Source organism: Centroberyx gerrardi, chromosome 18 (assembly GCF_048128805.1).
Source record: "Centroberyx gerrardi isolate f3 chromosome 18, fCenGer3.hap1.cur.20231027, whole genome shotgun sequence".
Lineage (NCBI taxonomy): Eukaryota > Metazoa > Chordata > Actinopteri > Beryciformes > Berycidae > Centroberyx > Centroberyx gerrardi.
This window is the reverse complement of record NC_136014.1, coordinates 4,940,001-4,959,437: the sequence shown is the minus strand read 5'-3', so window position 1 is coordinate 4,959,437 and position 19,437 is coordinate 4,940,001. Positions and strand designations below refer to the sequence as shown.

Here is a 19,437-nt window from a genome sequence, read left to right as displayed (position 1 = left end):
GATCCTTGTAAAACACCATGTTTAAGAGGAACTGAAGAAGACAAACTGTTTCCTATCTCAACAGAGAAAGTCGTATTTGCAAGATAGGATTTGAAAATCCTGAGGGCTGAGTCAGTAAGCCCCACCCAATTTTCCAGACGTTTAAGTAAGATGTTGTGATCAACTGTATTAAAAGCTGTGCTAAGATCAAGGAGTATTAGGACTGAACAGAGACCTTTATATGCAGCTAGTAGATAATTAGTTAATTTATTAATCAAATAAATGCTTAAGTTTTCAATTTATTAGTACATTTTATTATCCAAAATCACATTTATTTCATGTTTAACAAATATTTTAACACTGAAATCATCCTGTGAGCCGTACAGTGTTTCCCACACATAGACTTTACTTGGGCGGGCCGCCCAGGTATATTAATGGCCGCCAAAGTATATTTGGCGACCCATTTTAGCATTTTTTATTTTTATTTTTTTATCCATCTGAGAGAACAACGCCATCCGCGATCGATTAACTAGTGGACAGTCTCCCCTCGCTCTACCCCTCCAGGGTTTCCCACACATAGAAAACTTTGTGGCGGGCTGCCACAATATCAGCACTGACCGCCACAAATTTTCTTTTTTTTCACTATTTAATCGTAGAACAAAAAGGACTCGTCCTGTGGAGGAGCAGGGACAGTCTGGACCAGAGGAGCTGCTGAGCAGTAAAACAGAGTAGATAATAATGTCAAAGGCTGTAATGTATCCATGTAAAGATACAGGTGAAATTGACAGCACAGAGAGATGCAGCAGGGCAGAGGGGCAGAAAAACAGATTTCTCTGTACAAGGGGTCTCATTTCTATTCTTCACCTTGTAGACAAAAGCAAGCAACAGACAGAACAGTGTAGCACTGTTTATATTTTTAAGGTATGTTATCTTTGACACAAAGTACTTTAGATATATACAGGTTAGTTATTTGTTTGACAAATGGAACTATTTAAAATGGAGTACATTAGATAATTTTTCAGCCATCCAGGTAATGGGATCCTTTATTGATATTAGCCTATATATTAACAATATAAGAGAATACAAGAATAAAAAGGCACTCAAAAATTACTCATAAGGTAAGTAAGCATATGATGAACAGTCATCGACTATTTTGCATCGCTAATTCACTCTTATAACCTTTATCAACACAGTCATCGACAATCTGAATTTGTAGGGTTGGTGCAATATGGAAAAGAAAAAGGATTTTGTTGTGATATTGAGGCGCTTAACCTCACTTAATGTGAATTGGTAAATAGGTCAAATTTCAGCTAAATGCTCATGTTGTTTTGACAGGTCACTGGAATTAGCGCTGCATTTTCTGTAGCATAATAGTTGTGAATTATAACTTAATAACTTATAACTTAATAATAATAATAATAATTTTACCATGCTGATGAGTTATTTTTGCCCTTTTAGACCTGGTTGGGTAGACAGGGATCACAACTGTAGTTTGTACTCATATGGCCTTTGGATACAGCACATGGTATACTTGATATTCACGTAGTGTAAACAACTACGCATCATGCCCTTCCTGGCTAAAACTGCCTTAAATTTAAAATATCTTTTAGGCATTTTGCTCCAGTTCAGATTTAAGCCTAAACTACACTGCGTGCGCTAATATTTACATATCTGAACTTGCGGCCCAATTGCAGCACTTAAGGCATTTGAACCTGCTACAGCAGTTCCGTTCTTGTTCTGCCACAGTCTGCTAGTTGTGTTTTGCCTAGCTATATTTTTTTTAAGTGAACAAAATTATCTAGTTTTGCTTATTTTTCCATAAACAACCCAAGTTGTTATATTTAATTGTAATTGTAGTGTATCTTGTTTGAGCTTTGATAGCATTTTTGGTTTGTAAATGTCCAAACTTTGAGGCTTTTTTGTTTCTCTGCTAAGCACTATGATGTTTCACATGTTTCATCACAAGACAAATTCAGGTCAGGCAGTCAGTCAGTCAGTCAGGGACGCTTCGTCAGATGGCCTCTGGAAGGCGTCTTTGATTAAGAGGTGGCATCTCCCCTATTGAGTCCCAAACACTGATAACGCCACATTGAACCCCACATATTGAGCCACACTCTCTGCTGTTAATCCACATCGTCTGCTGTCCTGCAAACCTTAATGGTAGGTAACGTTATTACCTTGTGGTATTTAAGTAACATTATGGAATTAGGTAATTGAACTGTGTCGCAGTTCTTCAGTGCATAGAATTGAACACGTGCCGTGGGTCTGTACAGGATCTCTGCTTGTTTATAGCTGATATAGTCATAAATGACTTTACTATTGCAACAAACAGCTGTGTAGTTCAACAAAAATAGATGCGTATCTCAAATGTTGTCGGTCCAATCGGCTCTGTTTCAGATCTGTCAATGAGCTGCGTGTGTGGCCAGTGGAACAGGCTACATTGAAGTAAATAACTGTGTATCTGATCCCACCCTTCCAACACAAACGGATGGAACGGAAAAACATCTGGTGTTGCTGAGCTGTTATACTGGTTTCAAGTTAGTGGTCAAGAAGAACCCTGAAGTGCCTGATTTCATGCATAGAGGTTTTGCCGTTGCATCACAGATATCATCTCATATCAGTTCTGGTGCCGTCACATAGGTCTATTGGAGAATGGCTGTGTGCAAATTATGTCTAAATATATAACACGCAGGGAGGAAAAAGCGAGATATCTGAAAAAGATTGTTGTGGTGTGGGTGTAGGTCAATTCAGTAACAAGTGAAAGTGTTATCTAGTCTAATATGGTAGATTTGTTTCCAAATATAGGTTCCTGCGACACAGTAAACTGTTTTGTCTTTTGCCTTAGTCTCTACTCCAAAACACATTTGTAGTTTGAGTCAGCTCAGTTAACCTGACCAAAAAGTTGTTTTTTGTCAGTGTTAGCTAGTTTACTAGCCAGCAGGCTAATTTAGCAAAATAACCAATGTTAGTATTAACATATAAATACTAGCCACCACTTACACTAGCTTCAACTAGATATGTTAGCTATAAGATGCATTTACAACAAGACAGTAATGATTAGATGACCAGATACTATAGTTATCTAGCTAACAAGCTGACATTATCTGAACACAAAATCAATCAAATTTATGGGGACCCCAGTGGGGAAATGATCCGTTTCCAGTGGAAAAATAGCACAGAAATTAAGGAAGTCTTTGGAATTGAGACAATTGTACAATTAGAACTGCCGCCAGCTGTTCTCAGCCATAGACTGTAAAAAAAAAAAAATGGACGTAGAGTGTGTGATGTCACCCATAGGCTTCTGAAGGGCCATTTTGAAGCCTGGAGATTGGGTTTACTGTCACTGCCATGTTGACATCTTTTGGAGCCAGTGTAGCCAAAACGAGGCCGCGGGTTGTCCGCAGAACCGCAGCGCTGCTTACTATTGGCCCATAATCGGTGACCTGTCGATCACTGAACAGGTGACCTGTCAATCACTAAGAAAACAACCCTGTTGCATATCCATTATATACCGTTAATGATAATTATTTTGAAAACCGCCTTAAGGACACACATTAGAAGAAGTGAAATTAGTTACTGAGACCATAACCTCTTGTCGAAATAATTTATTGACTTTATATTTTTAGGGAGAAGTTGGGTTGTGGTCCCATTGACTCGCATGGATTTGGTCCGGGTTTGGAGTCTTTTTGGAGCCAGCCCCTAGCGGATGTTAGAGGAACTGTTTTCTGCTGCCACTTCTGTATTGGCTTCAAAATTCACCCGGGGTTGTCGCTTGTTCTCAGCCACTGTTGCCCAAGAGCTCAGGACCTCCAATATGGCTGCCTGAGGGTGTGTTACATCAACTAATAGAAAGCCTTCAACCAAGTCTGCTAGCTAATTAGCTCATATTATCTATATATCATAGTTTCCTAAGAATCTTGCTAAGATTCTTATCTTGACAGTTGAAGTGACTTTAAAATGCTGCCAAGCTGTAGTCTACCTCTGCACACAACTTAAAAAATGAATGTTTCGCAAAGCACTTATTAACCCTTTACTAAGGAAGAACATCAGTTGTAACTGATAGCATCCCACATAATGGTTATTTATGTTTTACAAATATTTTTAAAATTAATTCTGAATTTAACAGTAGTATTAAAGTGTTTAACCTGGATAACAAATGAAATGAAATCTAAATAAATTTATTAACAAATTGTTAATTACGGCAATCAAAAGTATTGATTTCACATGTAAACCATTAATTGAAATGTTAATGTAGTAATTAATAATTAAATATGAAATATTTCCATTATGTAATTTGCAATTAATTAGTAAGCATTGTAGGAAAACATTAACTATACATTTTATAAATTAGTATTTTATCAAGATACTATATTCCAGCACATTAAACTTTAAGGGATAAAAGGATAACTCTCCAGTATTGCGCTTTGAGACAGTACATAGTCTTTATACTCCTTCCATTCTGATCTTTGAATTAAGTATTGAAAGCAGCAGAGAATTAATGCTGATAGAAGGCAGCTAAGAGTGGCTGTAATTTACATTCATGTTTTACACTTTAGGCAGTTAGATGATGCTCTTATGCAGTGACTTGCAATGAGTGCAACAATAGGCTTATTCAACAGTGGAAGAAGCTTAAATTCCTACAGTATATCACCAGCATTGCTTGCAAGTAATAGTAAGGAGTTAAAATCATAGCAATCCTATTGATCCTGTGTTCCAGGATAGTTCCTAGAATAGTACAATAAACAAATGACAGAAACATGACAGAAAAGCCTCACATGTTGGCATTTAACAACTGTATGACTTAAAAGTCTATTTGATTATAGGCCATGAGCTGCAACCATCACTGTGACTATGTGACTTTATTGATGATGCACGATATTTGTTGTTTGCCAGATATGCACAGGAAATGTATCACTGTTCCTTGCAATATGTTGTGAAACCCATATCAATGAGGCATTTTAGATAACAAGGTTGTGAAACTGTTAACATCTTCATCACTGCGTGTTGTGAAAATGTTTCATGTCAGTTTGTTTGGAAGCTTTGAAATGTATAAACCTGATACATGTTGCAATAAAATGCAAATTGAGGACAGACAAAGTGTGTACAATGGAAACTAAGAAAATCCAATAGATCCTATCAGGTAAATCACCTATAGCTTAACTCAGGTCTGGAGGCAAGGCTTTTACCATGGGTCAGTTTATATGGGAGTGGTGACTGGGAACATGTTCTAATGGGGCTGTTATGCTCAGAACCTGGACTTCTTGCTGACTGTTGCTGAACCAAAATAAGATCTCACATAATTGTACTAAAATGAACTTAAGATGTTATCAAGATGGACACAATAGTGACATATACCCTTGTTATACTATATAAATAAACACCAAACAGTCTAAGCTGCCCTTAACACATTTTATCTTTGGAAATACATACAGTTAAATGCGGGCCTTCTGTTGCATTTTGATCTTTGTGTTATTTGAGACTGGGACTATGTGGTACACAGCTATTTCTACTGCTGCGACTACCAGTGCTACTACTACTACTGCTGCTACAACTGCTACTACTACTACTGTAGTACTGTTGTACTACTAGTACTATCACTACTACTGCTGCTGCTGCTACAACTACTACTACTGTGGTACTACTGCTACTGTAGTACTATCACTACTACTGCTGCTACAGCTACTACTACTACTAGTACTATCACTGCTATTAGTGCTGCTGCTGCTATTGCTACTACTGCTCAATTTCTACTGCTGCGGCTACTGATACTACTGTGGGACTTCCTCCTCCTCCTCCTGCTACTATTATTACTAATACTACTACTACTACTGTGAAATACTAACTTAACAGTAATCTATGTAAAGTTCAATACCATCTAACCATGTTAAATGATGTGGTGCAGTTAGTGTGGCTAACTCTAAAATGTTTGAATTCCTTCATGTACTTAGAAGAGAAAATACAGGCATCACAGGCAGCAGCCTCATGCTTTCATTCAGTCCAATTTGACTCACTTTAGCACAGAATAGAACATCCCATTTGGTGGAATGGTTAAATGGGTAGCACAGAGGCAAGGCAAGGCAAGATAAAGTGTGCCCTAGGGGAATAATGAAATAGAACTCATCTGTCAGGGGCTATACCAGGCTCTCAGGTGACATAACACACCCCCTGGTGGTCATGCTGGAGGTCTTCAGCTCTTGAGCAACATTGGCTGTAAACAGCTCCAAATGTAGATCTTGGCCGTCACTGTAGAATAGACATGGTGACTTTCTGTGCTGTATTTGACTGGGAACTGATAATTTCATCACTGACACTCACAGATATTTTAATAGGAGAAGATTTTTCAGCTATCTAAAACACCAACCATAAACGTCGAGTTTTGGTGTCAGTCCCTCACAGTCAAAGAACTCTAGACTCACCATTTTGCACCGATATTCAACAATCACACAGGGAGAAATCCATTGTAGAAGATGCAGAGATACCAATTTCTCCATTGACTGTAGCCCAAATAATCCCGAATGCAATGCAGCCACAACCCAGACATGTTATGTTTTGAGTAAGGGGTGTGATTCTCACTTTTGCTCGGCTGGAAGCTCGGTGAAAACTGAAGCTGATGATACACAGGCAAATTTGGGGCAAAATTTGCCAGCAACTTTTGCTGGAAATATTTTCTAACTTAAAACAATTTGGAAGTTGTAAATCTAGCCAAGCTTTGCTGGCAAGGTTTCAACATCAACCAATCAGAGACAACAAAATTGGTCAGGTGACCTGTCTTCAACGGAAAACAACAATGGCGGACGGTGTGTGGTGGAATATTTTAGGCTATATATTTTCGAGATGGCGATCGAGTTGGGCACTGACGTATCTTTCGTTAACCACGTAATAGCTAGCTATAGCTAACACAAGTCAGCTGCTAATTTAACCTTCTTCTGTTTTCTGATGCTTTGAGAAACTCTAACCCTGAAAGGTAGCTTGTTAGTCACTCTACCACTAAGTCTATAGTTTGCTTTTACCGACGACCATCTACTCTCCGTTTGCAGAACACAGATTCCTGTGGGCTGTCAAGGATAGAAAGTCTCTGTCTGTCCAGACCCCGATTGAGCAGCTGAGATAGACAACAGTTTTCAGTCATGCTAATAGTGCTCTTTTGTGGAGCTATTTTTAGCACACCAGCTATAACGTCAAAAATGTGCACGAGCCGGAACTCAGACATAGAATCACCTGCTCCATATAGGGAGTCAATGAAAAAAACGGGAACACCCACACTTAGCCTACATAAAACACTACTGTTATGGAGTGTGTAACAGTGACACTAGGTATACCGACCGCATATGGCCGGTGTTAGCTTTAGAAATTTCCAGAAACCCAAGACGGAGCCGGACAAGTGCTTACGGTGGATATGAGCCTGTGGCCGTTCACACGAGGGTTAGGCCACATATGTCTATCTCCCGCATGATACCAACACTGGTGAAAGTACAAATATAGGCTAATTGAAGTCTCATATGGCAAGACTTTTTAACATTCATTAATTTTAAGGCACCAGTCACTACAAAAATAAATAAAATGTATGTCCCGCATTTTGATAAACTCAAGCTTGAAAATGTGAACTTATAAATTTCTATCATATTGTCATTTATTCCCATGCATGCTGCAGAGTTGGCGCAGCAGCGTCTCCCCTCGTGCTGTCACGGCAGGAGTAGGAGAGTGAGTTGCTATGGTTACGGGGACGCGCTGTCTCTCTTTCGCTCTGAAACTTTTGCGCACTTCGGACAGTTCCACAGAGATCAATAGCGGACAACGAGAGAGAGAAATAAAGTTTACTATTATTATTACTGAATTAAACAACTCCTCCCTTGCTCTTGCTCCCCCCTGTCTCTCTCTCTCTCCTTTCCGCTCTCCAGGCCTGCATGGTCCGTGTATTTTTTGGTCTTTGTATTTTCTTTTCAGAAACAGAAATTAAAAAAAATAAAAACGAATGGTGATTTGATTTTCATTTCAGAAACGGCAGATACAACACTAATAAAGGACTTCATTTTTATTTGTTCCTTTGTGAAAATAGTAAGAAAATAAAAACTGAGAGGCACCGAGAGGCAGCCACTGTTGTGCGTCTTTCAGAACCTGCATGCCTGGAAGGCGGAAAGGAGAGAGACACAGCTCACTAATAATGGTAAACTTTATTTCTGATAGAAAATATGTTCAAAGACCATTTTACTAATCTGACGTCCTGCCTGGAACAACTCCTACCTTCTTCTACAAGCAGGATTTTTATTCTCCCCTGCGCATCTTTCTTCCCTTTCCTCGGAAGTCCACGGCACTGTAACCATCGTTTTAGTTGCAGTATACTTTGGACTTCAACCTCACCAGTAAATTAAACCTCATCTGGTGTTAAAATTGCTGGGTTGGAGTTGGCATTTGTATTGGGAGATGATGAGTAATTCATTTTTGTCACTGGCACGAAGCCCAAGGCACAAGGTGCTTGTCTGACTTCCGGTTAAGAAGCACAAATATGACGTGGACCATGACGCGCCTGCGGTGGAGCGCTATTATTCTAGTGTTCTTAAACCAGATAAGAGGTTAGAGATAAGATGTTTTCAGCTTCCAGGAATTGTGTACAGATCCTTGCAACATGGGGCCGTGCATTATCATGCTGCAACATGAGCTCTGGTGGACATTCCTGCAGTCAGCATGCCACTTGCACGCTCCCTCAAAACTTGCAACATCTGTGGCATTGTGTTGTGTGATAAAAACATATTTTAGAGTGGCCTTTTATTGTGACCAGCCCAAGGCACACCTGTGCAATAATCATGCTGTTTAATCAGCATCTTGATGTGCCACACCTGTCAGGTGGATGGATTATCTTGGCAAAGGAGAAGTGCGCACTAACAAGGATTTAAACAAATTTGTGAACAAAATTTGAGAGAAATAAGCCTTTTGTGCGCATAGAAAAAGTCTTAGATCTTTTATTTCAACTCATGAAAAATGGGAGCAAAAACAAAAGTGTTGCGTTTATATTTTTGTTCAGTATAATTAACAAAATCTTGGTTAGATAGAAGACAGGGATTAAGGCGCCATGTACGCTGGGGCACTATATTATCTGGAAAGCTAATGCCCATTACCACAGGACAATGGTCTGATATGACCATGGTCTCATATTCAATCGACTTTAGCAAGGGAATCAGCTGATCATCCAAAAGAAAATAATCTATTCTTGAATATGACTGGTGGACCGGCGAAAAGAACAAATATTTCCGGGATGTCAGATTTTTAAACCTCCAGGCATCTGATATCTTATATGTTTGTAGAAAGGAGTTGATGCAACGTGCAGATTTACTCAATATGCCTGGTGTTTGTTTGGAGCGATCCAGCCTAGCATTTAGAACACAGTTAAGGTCGCCACCTAGTAGTAATTTATGTGAATTCAGGTCCAGAAGTAAGGAAAAAAGAGCAGTGAAAAATTGGACATTGTCCCAGTTAGGAGCATAAATGTTAGCAAACACAACCGGTGTATTGAACAATTTTCCCTGGACAATTATATAGCGGCCATTCCCATCTGCTATGGTACGGGATTCGTCAAATTGCACATTTCTGTGGAAAAGAATGGCCACACTGCGGTTCTTACAATTGAAGTCAGAATGAAATACCTGTATAAAATGTCCCCTGTTAAGCCTAGGCTGGTCTCTGTTAAGCAGATGAGTCTCCTGTAAAAAAGCTATGTCAATTTTCAATTTTGATAAGTGAGAGAATACCTTGTTGCATTTCACCAGATTGTTAAGCCCGCAAACATTCCAGCTGGCCATCCTTGTAACTGCGCCTCCTCTACTGCCATTGTTAGATGCCGCCATTTATCAGTAGTTCAAAAATGTCCCGCTGTGCCCCAGAACCACATAGGCTCATTATATGATCGGGCCACACTATGTCTCCCAGCTGTGCAGCACAAGAATATGGGGGAGGGACTGGGGGAAGGGAAAAGATGCATACACATAAATAGACATAAGTAATATAAAAAAACAATAAAATTAAATAGTAAATAATAAAAGAAAAATAAATAAATAAAAGATTACAAGCACAAGTGTTCTCCTACTTCTTTCACTACTGACTTCCAAACTCTATACTTCCACTAATTAGCTTACCATGTGTATCTGAACTACCACCAGAACTATTCATGAACAATTGTATTTAGTAGCTCTTCCAAAACCGCATGGAATAAGTCAAACATTAACAAAATATAACATTGTACATCCATGCATACTCTGTGCCATTAAACTTTCAAAACTGAAAGATGGGGGTGAATAAAATGAAACATTTTGTCATCAATATTTAAGATAACCCCAACAAATCAGGTTAACATTGTCCATCCTTATAAAAGTAAACATAGGATAGACCTCTCAAATAACAAAGGGTCTGTGGTCTCTTGCACATTGCCTGTGTAATAGAAAGGACCGTGGGAGGGGGAGAGAAAGAAAGAAAAAAAAAATGTGATGGAACCGATGTTTAAGGCATTATTGTTACCATTATTATGGTCCCTTTGTGCCTCGACTGCTATGGTCCCCACATCCGAAGAGAATAAGAAATGTTGATATCCCATTGCACAAACAAACCACATAAAGCAGCCCTATATAAAATCAGAAAAACATGACGCAACATACCGAGCGATCCAACAAGTCTAGATCACAATAAAGGCTTGCTAAATCACTGTTGACCAATGCTTGTAATGTATACTGCCGTAGCTATCACTAGCATAGCTATCCTAGCTTATGCCATGCATATATACATACCCAACAAAAATATTAACGCTACCTCACCAAATTTGTGTCACTTGGTTTTATTCGCCAACTTCTTCCTTCAAGCTCACCCGTGACCCATCTTGTAAAGTGATCCTCAGATCGGCTGGGTACCACAACCCGTAGCGAATGCCTTCGCATGAGCGTAGCAGGTTCCGCACCTCGCCGAAAGCCGCTCGCTGTTTAGTGACAGCCTGTGTAAAGTCCGGCAGGATCCGAACTACGTCCCCGTCAGTCGTTGTCAATTGCCGCAGATTAGCCGCTTTCCTCAAAAGCTCCTCTTTCTCCTGAAAGTAATGGCACCTCACAATGAAGGCCCTTGGTGGTTGACTGTCATTTGTTGGTTTGCTCCGTAGAGTGTGGGTGTGTTTATTTGTGCTTTAGAATGTAACCGCTGTGAAACAGCGGTTACAACAACTGAAACAACAACTGAAATCAGAAAATAAAGTTTTATTCCTCTGATTCACCGGCTTTTGTTCTCGCCAGCGCCGCTCTCTCTCTTCATTCACTCTCTAGCTCGTTCGACCACCGCTCTCTCTCTCTTTCACTCGTGGAGCCGGGGAGGAGGGGCCAACTTTAAATGGTTTGCTTACAAAGAGTAACTGACAATTGCTGCATAGTATGCCTTTAACGTTAATTATCAATGATAACTTCTGCAGTAACGTTATCTGTTTGCTGTCGTACATTGATAATGATAAATTGTGTTTGGACTAGTGGATAACTGCAGTGGAAACGATGTTGTGTCCTCAACAAAAGAAAAGGTGTCTTGAGTCGGATGCAGCCAGGAACGTTCCAGTGCGTATGTGTGTGTGAGCCTTAGTGTGTGAGCGTGCGAGTTTACAGCAGCGGGGGAGTGGCTGACTGGCTGGGAGTGAGAGATGCTTTGCTGAAGCAACGGCACAAAACACAACGTTAGAGATCTTTTATGTTATTATGAGAATTGTAGAAATATTTTCGGTTCATTATGAGACTGTGGTGGGACAAATTAGACTGGGTAATTAATGGGAAACACTGCTTGTATAATTGTGCTTTGGTCGGAGGATTTGCTCTGGGCCGTAGTAGCGCCAGAGCTAGCATTAGCTTCGCGCCTAGTGCTAGTCACACGTTTGTCTGGCATAGCGTGGTTTTCACTCGTTGGATTCTGACTCAAAGTAGTGTGTCAGTTTGATTACTGGTCTTAACTAGTATAATTGCTGTATTTAAGCGGTATTATGAAAGATCAAAATATCAATAAGAATTTCTGGTGTGGAGCTCTGCTAACTTGCGTCCTCACATGGCGCCGCTCCCGGAAGTCTCCATTAGACTATTTCGAAAGCAATAATTAGTTTTACAATAGCACAAAATACAGTATGTTCTAGTTTAAAAACTACTTCCAGTCTCTGAATAAAACCTAGAATTACTAGGAACTAAAATTATTAAAACTACAGCATGGTAGAAAACTAGAGTGGGCTAAGGCCACTGGAGGGAGGTAGACTAGGAGGACAGGTGCCCAGGGGGTGCAGTACTCACCACTCGTGCAACCACAGCAAAACCGATCCTCGGATGTGAGAGGACGCTGGCGTGTCTGTCGCCGCTTCTCAATCCGAGGCAAAACTGTGCTTTTCACTGCAAGTAGGAATAGGTGTTGACTGTCTCCGCCACTTCTTATCTTGTCTCAACACTTTCCAGTCCTGTGCTGCTAAAAGTTTGAAGGCTGTACACTCCTGGGCTTGTGTACTCACCTTCTCCGCCAACCAGCTGTTAGCTGTTAGCCGCCAACCAGCTGTTTAGCCTATCCCCGCTAGCTAGCGATTCAGCGGCGTACTCAACAAACTGTGGATTATCTTCTCTGTTTACCCCGACTGGACTCTTCTCTGCCACGATATCAGGACTATCCCCGACCTCTCTTCTGGTCCCGTAATCCTGCTCTGGCTTCACTGCTGCGCCGCTGCTGTGGTCCGAGGCTGGGTCCCTCCTCCCCGGCTCGCGGTATCGGTAGCTAGCTGGCGCTCTTCTGCTGCTGAAATGGTGTTCATAAAATACTCCACACTGGAACTCCTGAACCTCTTCAGTCACATCACTCCAAACTGCCTCGCCAACATTGCATCCCTGGGACTCCTGCGTCGCCCCCGCTATATGCACAGGGCCTCCCGATGCAAGTTGATTTACTCGGATCCTGCTACTCCACCTGTTCTGTTTGATAGGCGTTCCATCACACTGCGACGACGTCATCACAACAAACCACACGTGCGCATTGGCAATCTGAGGTCCCTGGTCTGTGTTGACAGTGTCGTTCCTCCCCTATCGCCTGTCTCAGCATTTATAAACAACACTGCAACGTTCATGCTGCTGAATACTCGCTCCCTAAATAACAAAGCACTACTCATCCATGACATCATCACAGACAGGAAGATCGACCTTCTATGCCTAACCGAGACATGGCAAAATCAGCAGGACTTTGTGACTCTCAATCAAGCCACACCCCCAGGCTATGTGTACCTACAGAAGCCCCGCTCCATGGGTCGTGGTGGTGGGCTGGCTGTTATACATCGAGCCGACATCCTGGTTAAAGAACTTCCAGTAGTCAATGTCACCTCATTTGAGTGTGTTGCTTTCACACTGGCTGGGTCTTCACAGCTCCAGGTTGTCCTTATCTACCGCCCCCCTAAAGCCTCCACTACCTTCATGTTCGAGCTATCCGAGCTACTCACTTCTGTCTGCTCCATGTCTCCATCTACACTTCTGCTCGGTGACTTCAATATTCATGTGGACTCCAGCAGTTGCACGTTTGCTGCTGAATTCCTGTCACTGCTGGACTGCTTTAACATCACACAGCATGTTCAAGGTCCCACCCACGCCAAAGGTCATACGCTGGATCTGGTGTGCTCCACTGGTACAACTCCCTCCCATCTCCAGTGCCTGGACCTAGCTGTATCTGACCATCATGCCATCCTCTTTACCGTTCCTGTCCCCCTGTCCAGGCAGCGCACAAAACGTACCATCACGTTCAGGAACATCAAGACAGTGAGTGCACCAGCCCTAACTAATATGATAGTGAGCCATATGGCCTCTGATCCCCCCGACACCATGGTGGATGGCCTTGTAGCCCACTACAATGCTGCTTTATCCCTCAGCTTTGACTCTCTTGCCCCCCTCAAAACCCGGACTATCTCCTTCACCCGTCCTGCCCCCTGGTTCACCTCCGAACTCCGCACCTTGAAGGCCACCAGTCGTCAACTGGAGAGGCTCTATAAAAGAACCGGCCTCATTGTCCACCTTGAGGCCTTTAAAGACCATGTGAGGTCCTATAAAGAAGCTCTCTCCCAGACCAAGACACAATACTACTCCACTCTCATTGGTAACCAGCAGAACCACCCTAGAATGCTGTTCTCCACTATCAACCGGCTACTCCGCCCCCTCGATGCCCCCCACCCTTCAGGTGCCCCCGACCTCTGCTCTAAGTTCCTGGACTTCTTCCAGGCCAAAGTGGATTCTATCCACCAGCAGCTTCTGGCGCCTGCCCCCCCCCCCCTCCACACACACCTCAGCCACTGGGCATCACTCCCTCCGCTGCACCCCTGCCTCAGCGCTGCCTCTCCTCCTTCTCCCCTGTGGATGCTCCTCAAGTTGCTAAGTTGGTCAGCAAGGCCAAGGCCTCCACCTGTTCTCTGGACCCCATGCCCACAGCCTTGGTCAAGGTATGCCTACCTACCCTTTGCCCCATCATGGTGGACATTATCAACTCCTCCTTGGAATCTGGCATGGTACCCTCCAGCTTCAAAATGGCCTCAGTCACCCCTATCCTCAAAAAGCCAGGTCTGGACCCGGATGACCTAAACAACTACCGGCCTATCTCCAACCTTCCTTTTCTCAGCAAAATCCTGGAAAGAGCAGTTGCCACCCAACTTCATCAGCACATGTCCAACCACGAGCTCTATGAACCCCTTCAATCTGGCTTCAGAGCACACCACAGCACAGAGACTGCCCTCATCAAAATCACCAATGACCTCCTCATCGCTGCTGATTCCGGCCACATCAGTATTCTCATCCTCCTGGACCTCTCTGCAGCCTTCGACACAGTCTCCCACACTATCCTCCTCAACCGCTTATCCGACTACCTTGGCCTCACCGGTGCTGCTCTCTCCTGGTTCCAGTCATATCTCTCCAACAGAAAACAGTTTGTTACCATCAGTGACTCCAGTTCCATCCCGGCCCCAGTCAACCAAGGCGTACCTCAAGGCTCTGTGCTTGGACCCCTCCTCTTTACCATCTACATGCTCCCCCTTGGTCAGATCATCCGCCACCACAGTCTAAGCTTTCACTGCTATGCTGATGACACACAGCTGTATCTCAGCACTAAACCATCTACCCAGCTCCCCCCACAGTCTCTTGTCAACTGCCTGCATGAAATAAAAGTATGGATGTCATCTAACCTACTCAAGCTTAACAGCAACAAAACAGAGCTCATGGTTGTGGCTCCCAAGGCGCTGCTCCGGAAGGTTGGAGATCTTCTTCTTGACGTGGACGGCTGCTTCATCTGCCCATCCCCAGAAGTCCGCAACCTGGATGTCATTCTGGACTCCACCCTCTCTTTTCAGTCACACATCAAATCCATCACCAAATCCGCTTTCTTCCACCTCAAAAACATTTCCAGACTTCAGCCATCACTCTCTGACTCCGTGGCAGAGACCCTCATCCATGCCTTCATTACCTCCCGTCTGGATTACTGCAATGGAGTCCTGTTCGGGGTACCCAGCAAAGCCCTGGACAGGCTCCAGTATGTGCAGAACTCAGCTGCCAGGGTTCTCACCCGCACCAAGCCCTGGCAGCACATCACCCCCACCCTCATCCACCTTCACTGGCTCCCGGTCAAGTCCCGCATCTCCTACAAAATCCTCCTCCTCACCTACAAATCCCTCCATGCCCTCGCCCCTCAGTACCTATCTGACCTCCTCCACCCCTATACCCCGTCTCGGAATCTGCGGTCCTCAGACATGGGTCTGCTCTCCACCCCCCACACCAGCCTGCGATCTTTTGGGGACAGAGCCTTCAGTGTGGTAGCCCCCACCCTCTGGAACTCTCTCCCGGCAGAGATCCGCAACGCCCCATCTTTGGCCACTTTTTAAAAAATCCTGAAAACCCACCTGTTAACCAAGGCCTATGGCCTCTAGTTAACCCTCTCATCCTCGGCAATTATTGCTATTACTATTTTCTGTTCTTGTTTTATTTGTCTTGTCTGCCTCACTCTGTAAAGCGTCCTTGGGTCTCTTGAAAGGCGCTATATAAATCTAAGTTATTATTATTACTATTATTATTAAAACCAATTGAACCACAGCAAAACCAAGCTTACAAGGTGCCCAGTGCTAGTACTCAGCATGCAGTGAAGGGACCTCAACCAGGGTGACTAACCCTACCAGGGCGGCACTCAGCTCCACTGTAGAATCCTACCAAACCTCCAGAAAACACATGCCCTCTAGGGGGAAATATTAATTATACCAGTTGGTTTACAGACAACTCATTTACAAGGTGTGCAAAGGCAAAACTGTAAACACACTCCAAAGCTAAGAAAACAAATAAACTCAAGACAACAGACCAAATGTTACCTCAGGCACTCTAAAGCACCCTACTTACCAAGTCTGACTTTTATGGTCTGATTGCAGTCAGAAATCTTTAGACTCCCGCACACTGTCTTCACTTACAAGAATTTATTAAATGACACAACGTTTCGGTCAAGTGATCTTCGTCAGGTATCTGTCTTCTTGTAAGTGAAGACAATGCAGTCCCTCCAGGCTTTTTGTGATTATTGCGGCCAAAAATGCTTGATTTTGCTGCGGCTTTTCTCAAAAATTGCGATACAATTTGTGAGGTTTTATGTGCTCTTTTTGCGGTAAATTGCGGGAATTGGGAAAAATTGCAAGCAAAGGAATTTTTTTTTCTCTCACTCACTCACTCACTCACTTACTCACTCACTCACTCACTCACACACACACACAGCCTCCCCCTATTCTCTCCCACTCTCCATTTAAGCTATTAACTCTTCCAAGAGAGAATTTTGCACTCACCTCGATTCTTGCTGCTTTTCTTTTGTTTTGCATGGTCTATGGCAGTAATTTTTGTTGGCAGATGAGTTTTGTTAATCTTCCACCTGAATGTGCGCTGCGATGACGTAAGTTACTACGACACTGAATGCGACAATTGGTCCAAATCACAAGTGGTCTGTTGATTTGGCCATTTCATGCGGAAAAGTTGCGGCAATTTTGCAAAACTGCAAGCTCTCGCAAATATTGCGGAGATTTCTTGAATTTGCGTTAATTATTACGATTGCAAAATCGCAAGTTCCTGGAGGGACTGACAATGGGCCTCATGCAAGAACCACTCGTACGAACAGATTCGTTCTTAAATCACTCGTACGAGCGTTTTAAGAGAACTTGCCGCATTCACCAATTTTCTCGTATTTAGAATTTTCTCTTAGGTACGAACAAAATTTACGAGTGGTCCAGACCTGTCGTACGAGTCACGTACAATCAACCTGCGTTCTCCAAAGCAAAAAAAACCCCTTCCTTGTTGACTAATGGATTGTATCTCTGTCACTTTGAAGAAATGTTGAGTTTGAATATATAAATGACACTGTAAAGTAATGTATAATCATGTTGAGATTAACCAGTACAGTGGTTATAGTCATAGGAAAAATAGCAAGGGAGCACTGTTGGCTTTTTCAAAAGAAGGTAGTGCGTAATTTATTTTACCAGAGCTGCATAAAATCTCATAAGTATCCATGTGGGTTACATAGTAGCCTATAAGTTCGCTCAATACAAAGACAAAACAGAAAAACACTTATAATTGCCAGGTTATTTGACAAACATTCAGATGAGACAAAGGCAAGGTTAGATCTATTGGGGGAAATACATTATAGAGGGAGATAAATCTGATTTCTAGGCTATTTTACTCCAGCTGATAACGTGTGGGTGCAATGTGGGTGCAAGTGAATCTAAACTTTAAAAAGAGAAATGGCTTTAGGTCTTAGCAGGTTGAGGTGCAAGTTGCTGTCCAGGGCGACATCGCTGGACATCTGACACTGCTATATCGCCAATTATGGCAGGTATTATACTTTCATCTGTCTTTGTAACGGAGAATTCCTCCTGGCCCCCTCCTGTTGCAGTCATGGATCGTCTTGCTTTTTGCATCTAATTTCATGTCAAGCCATTTCTTTTTTTTTATTTCAGTGACGGTGCCCTAACGACAAATCACTATAGTCCTATAATATTCCTATAATACTCCGATAGGGACTTAGAGTGTCTGTGATACTCACTAGTGAGTTTATAGTGACCTTATCATGGTATTTTTGTCTTCTGTAGTATCACTATAATATTCCTATAGGGAATTATAGCTTTGTTGGGATATTTATTTAGTATTCATCTAAAATGTATAGGTATACTATAGTTGTTTTTCGTAAGGGAACGCACAACAGACGACACTGCATTAACAGCACAAGTTATTTTTTCCCATTCCTTGGCTTTAGCAGGGCCTTTGATTCCACTGTTGAATTATACTAAATATTATATGCTTTGGTTGACTTATTTCTGATAGTAGGACTTCAGTCTCAGGGCTGGTAGACTTCTCCTTAGTCTTCCGTGTCATTTTTATGAATGAAGCTTCCCGACATATGGGCCGGACCCCTAACCTTATATGGCATTATTGGGGCGTCAATTATGCAAATTCACAATTCTCATGAACGCGCGTTAATTTAGAACAGGTGGAATTCATCATGTTTACGCAGGTCATTTACGACTGTTTTCTGAAGATACGAGCGTTTGGTGAATCTGACGTGGCACACTCGTACGAGTCCACCTCACGAAAAAAGTACGAGAAATTTAAGATAAGAATACGTAAATGTTCTTGCATGAGGCCCAGTGTGCGGGAGTCTACAGATTTATACTTTGTCCTTCTCCTCCGACGCACCTGGCGCATACAGTTGTACAAAGATCACCTTTTTGTTTAACTGATTGCAATCAGAACAGTTACCTCAGCTGAATGACGCACCAGCCAGCGTTCACTCAGCCTACAGATTGCCTTCTGCTACTACCCAAAGCAGATATTAGCAATGGCCACCATCAGGAAAGCTACCAGTCTACAAAGAAAATAATAGGTTAAAGGAATTGAACACAAAACATGCTAAGACCCAAGTAGCATGATATCACCTAGCCCCCTACCTCGAGGTGAGGAATTACCCATAAAGACCACGGCAGGGGGAAGCATGGGCTCAGCAGGCAGAGTCAGGAGTGCATGCCAGCTACCAAACTAGCTCCCTTTTATACTACCTGCACTGATTGAAAGATTGGCTAGTGGGAGAAGTTGTCACTTTACCATATATGCGATCCTACTGGGGATGCAGTGGATTCAGTCAGGAACAGCGTTCCCTGCTACATTTTCTTGTTTTCATTGAGTGTTTCTGTCCTCACTATTGATTATTAGTAACATACGTTGCAAAAATCAATTTGTCTTGAACTAGCAGGTCTGTTGTCTTTCTGCTGCTACCCCCCTGGATGACTGAACTGAAATGTCTGTGGCAGGAAACATTGTGTGTGTGTGTGTGTGTGTGTGTGTGTGTGTGTGTGTGTGTGTGTGTTTCAGCCAAATATCACAGCAGTATAGCCTTGGCATTTTCCCAAGACAAATTGAATAGCAATGTTCTTCATTATCA

At 42.5% G+C, this 19,437-nt stretch overlaps 1 protein-coding gene across 4 annotated transcripts in view; it reads left to right on the top strand.

Annotated features, from left to right (window-relative positions):
• The window catches only part of LOC139912423 (exostosin-1), a 357,310-nt gene that overhangs the window by 164,141 nt on the left and 173,732 nt on the right, over positions 1–19,437 (top strand). The gene's annotated exons all lie outside the window — the stretch shown is intronic.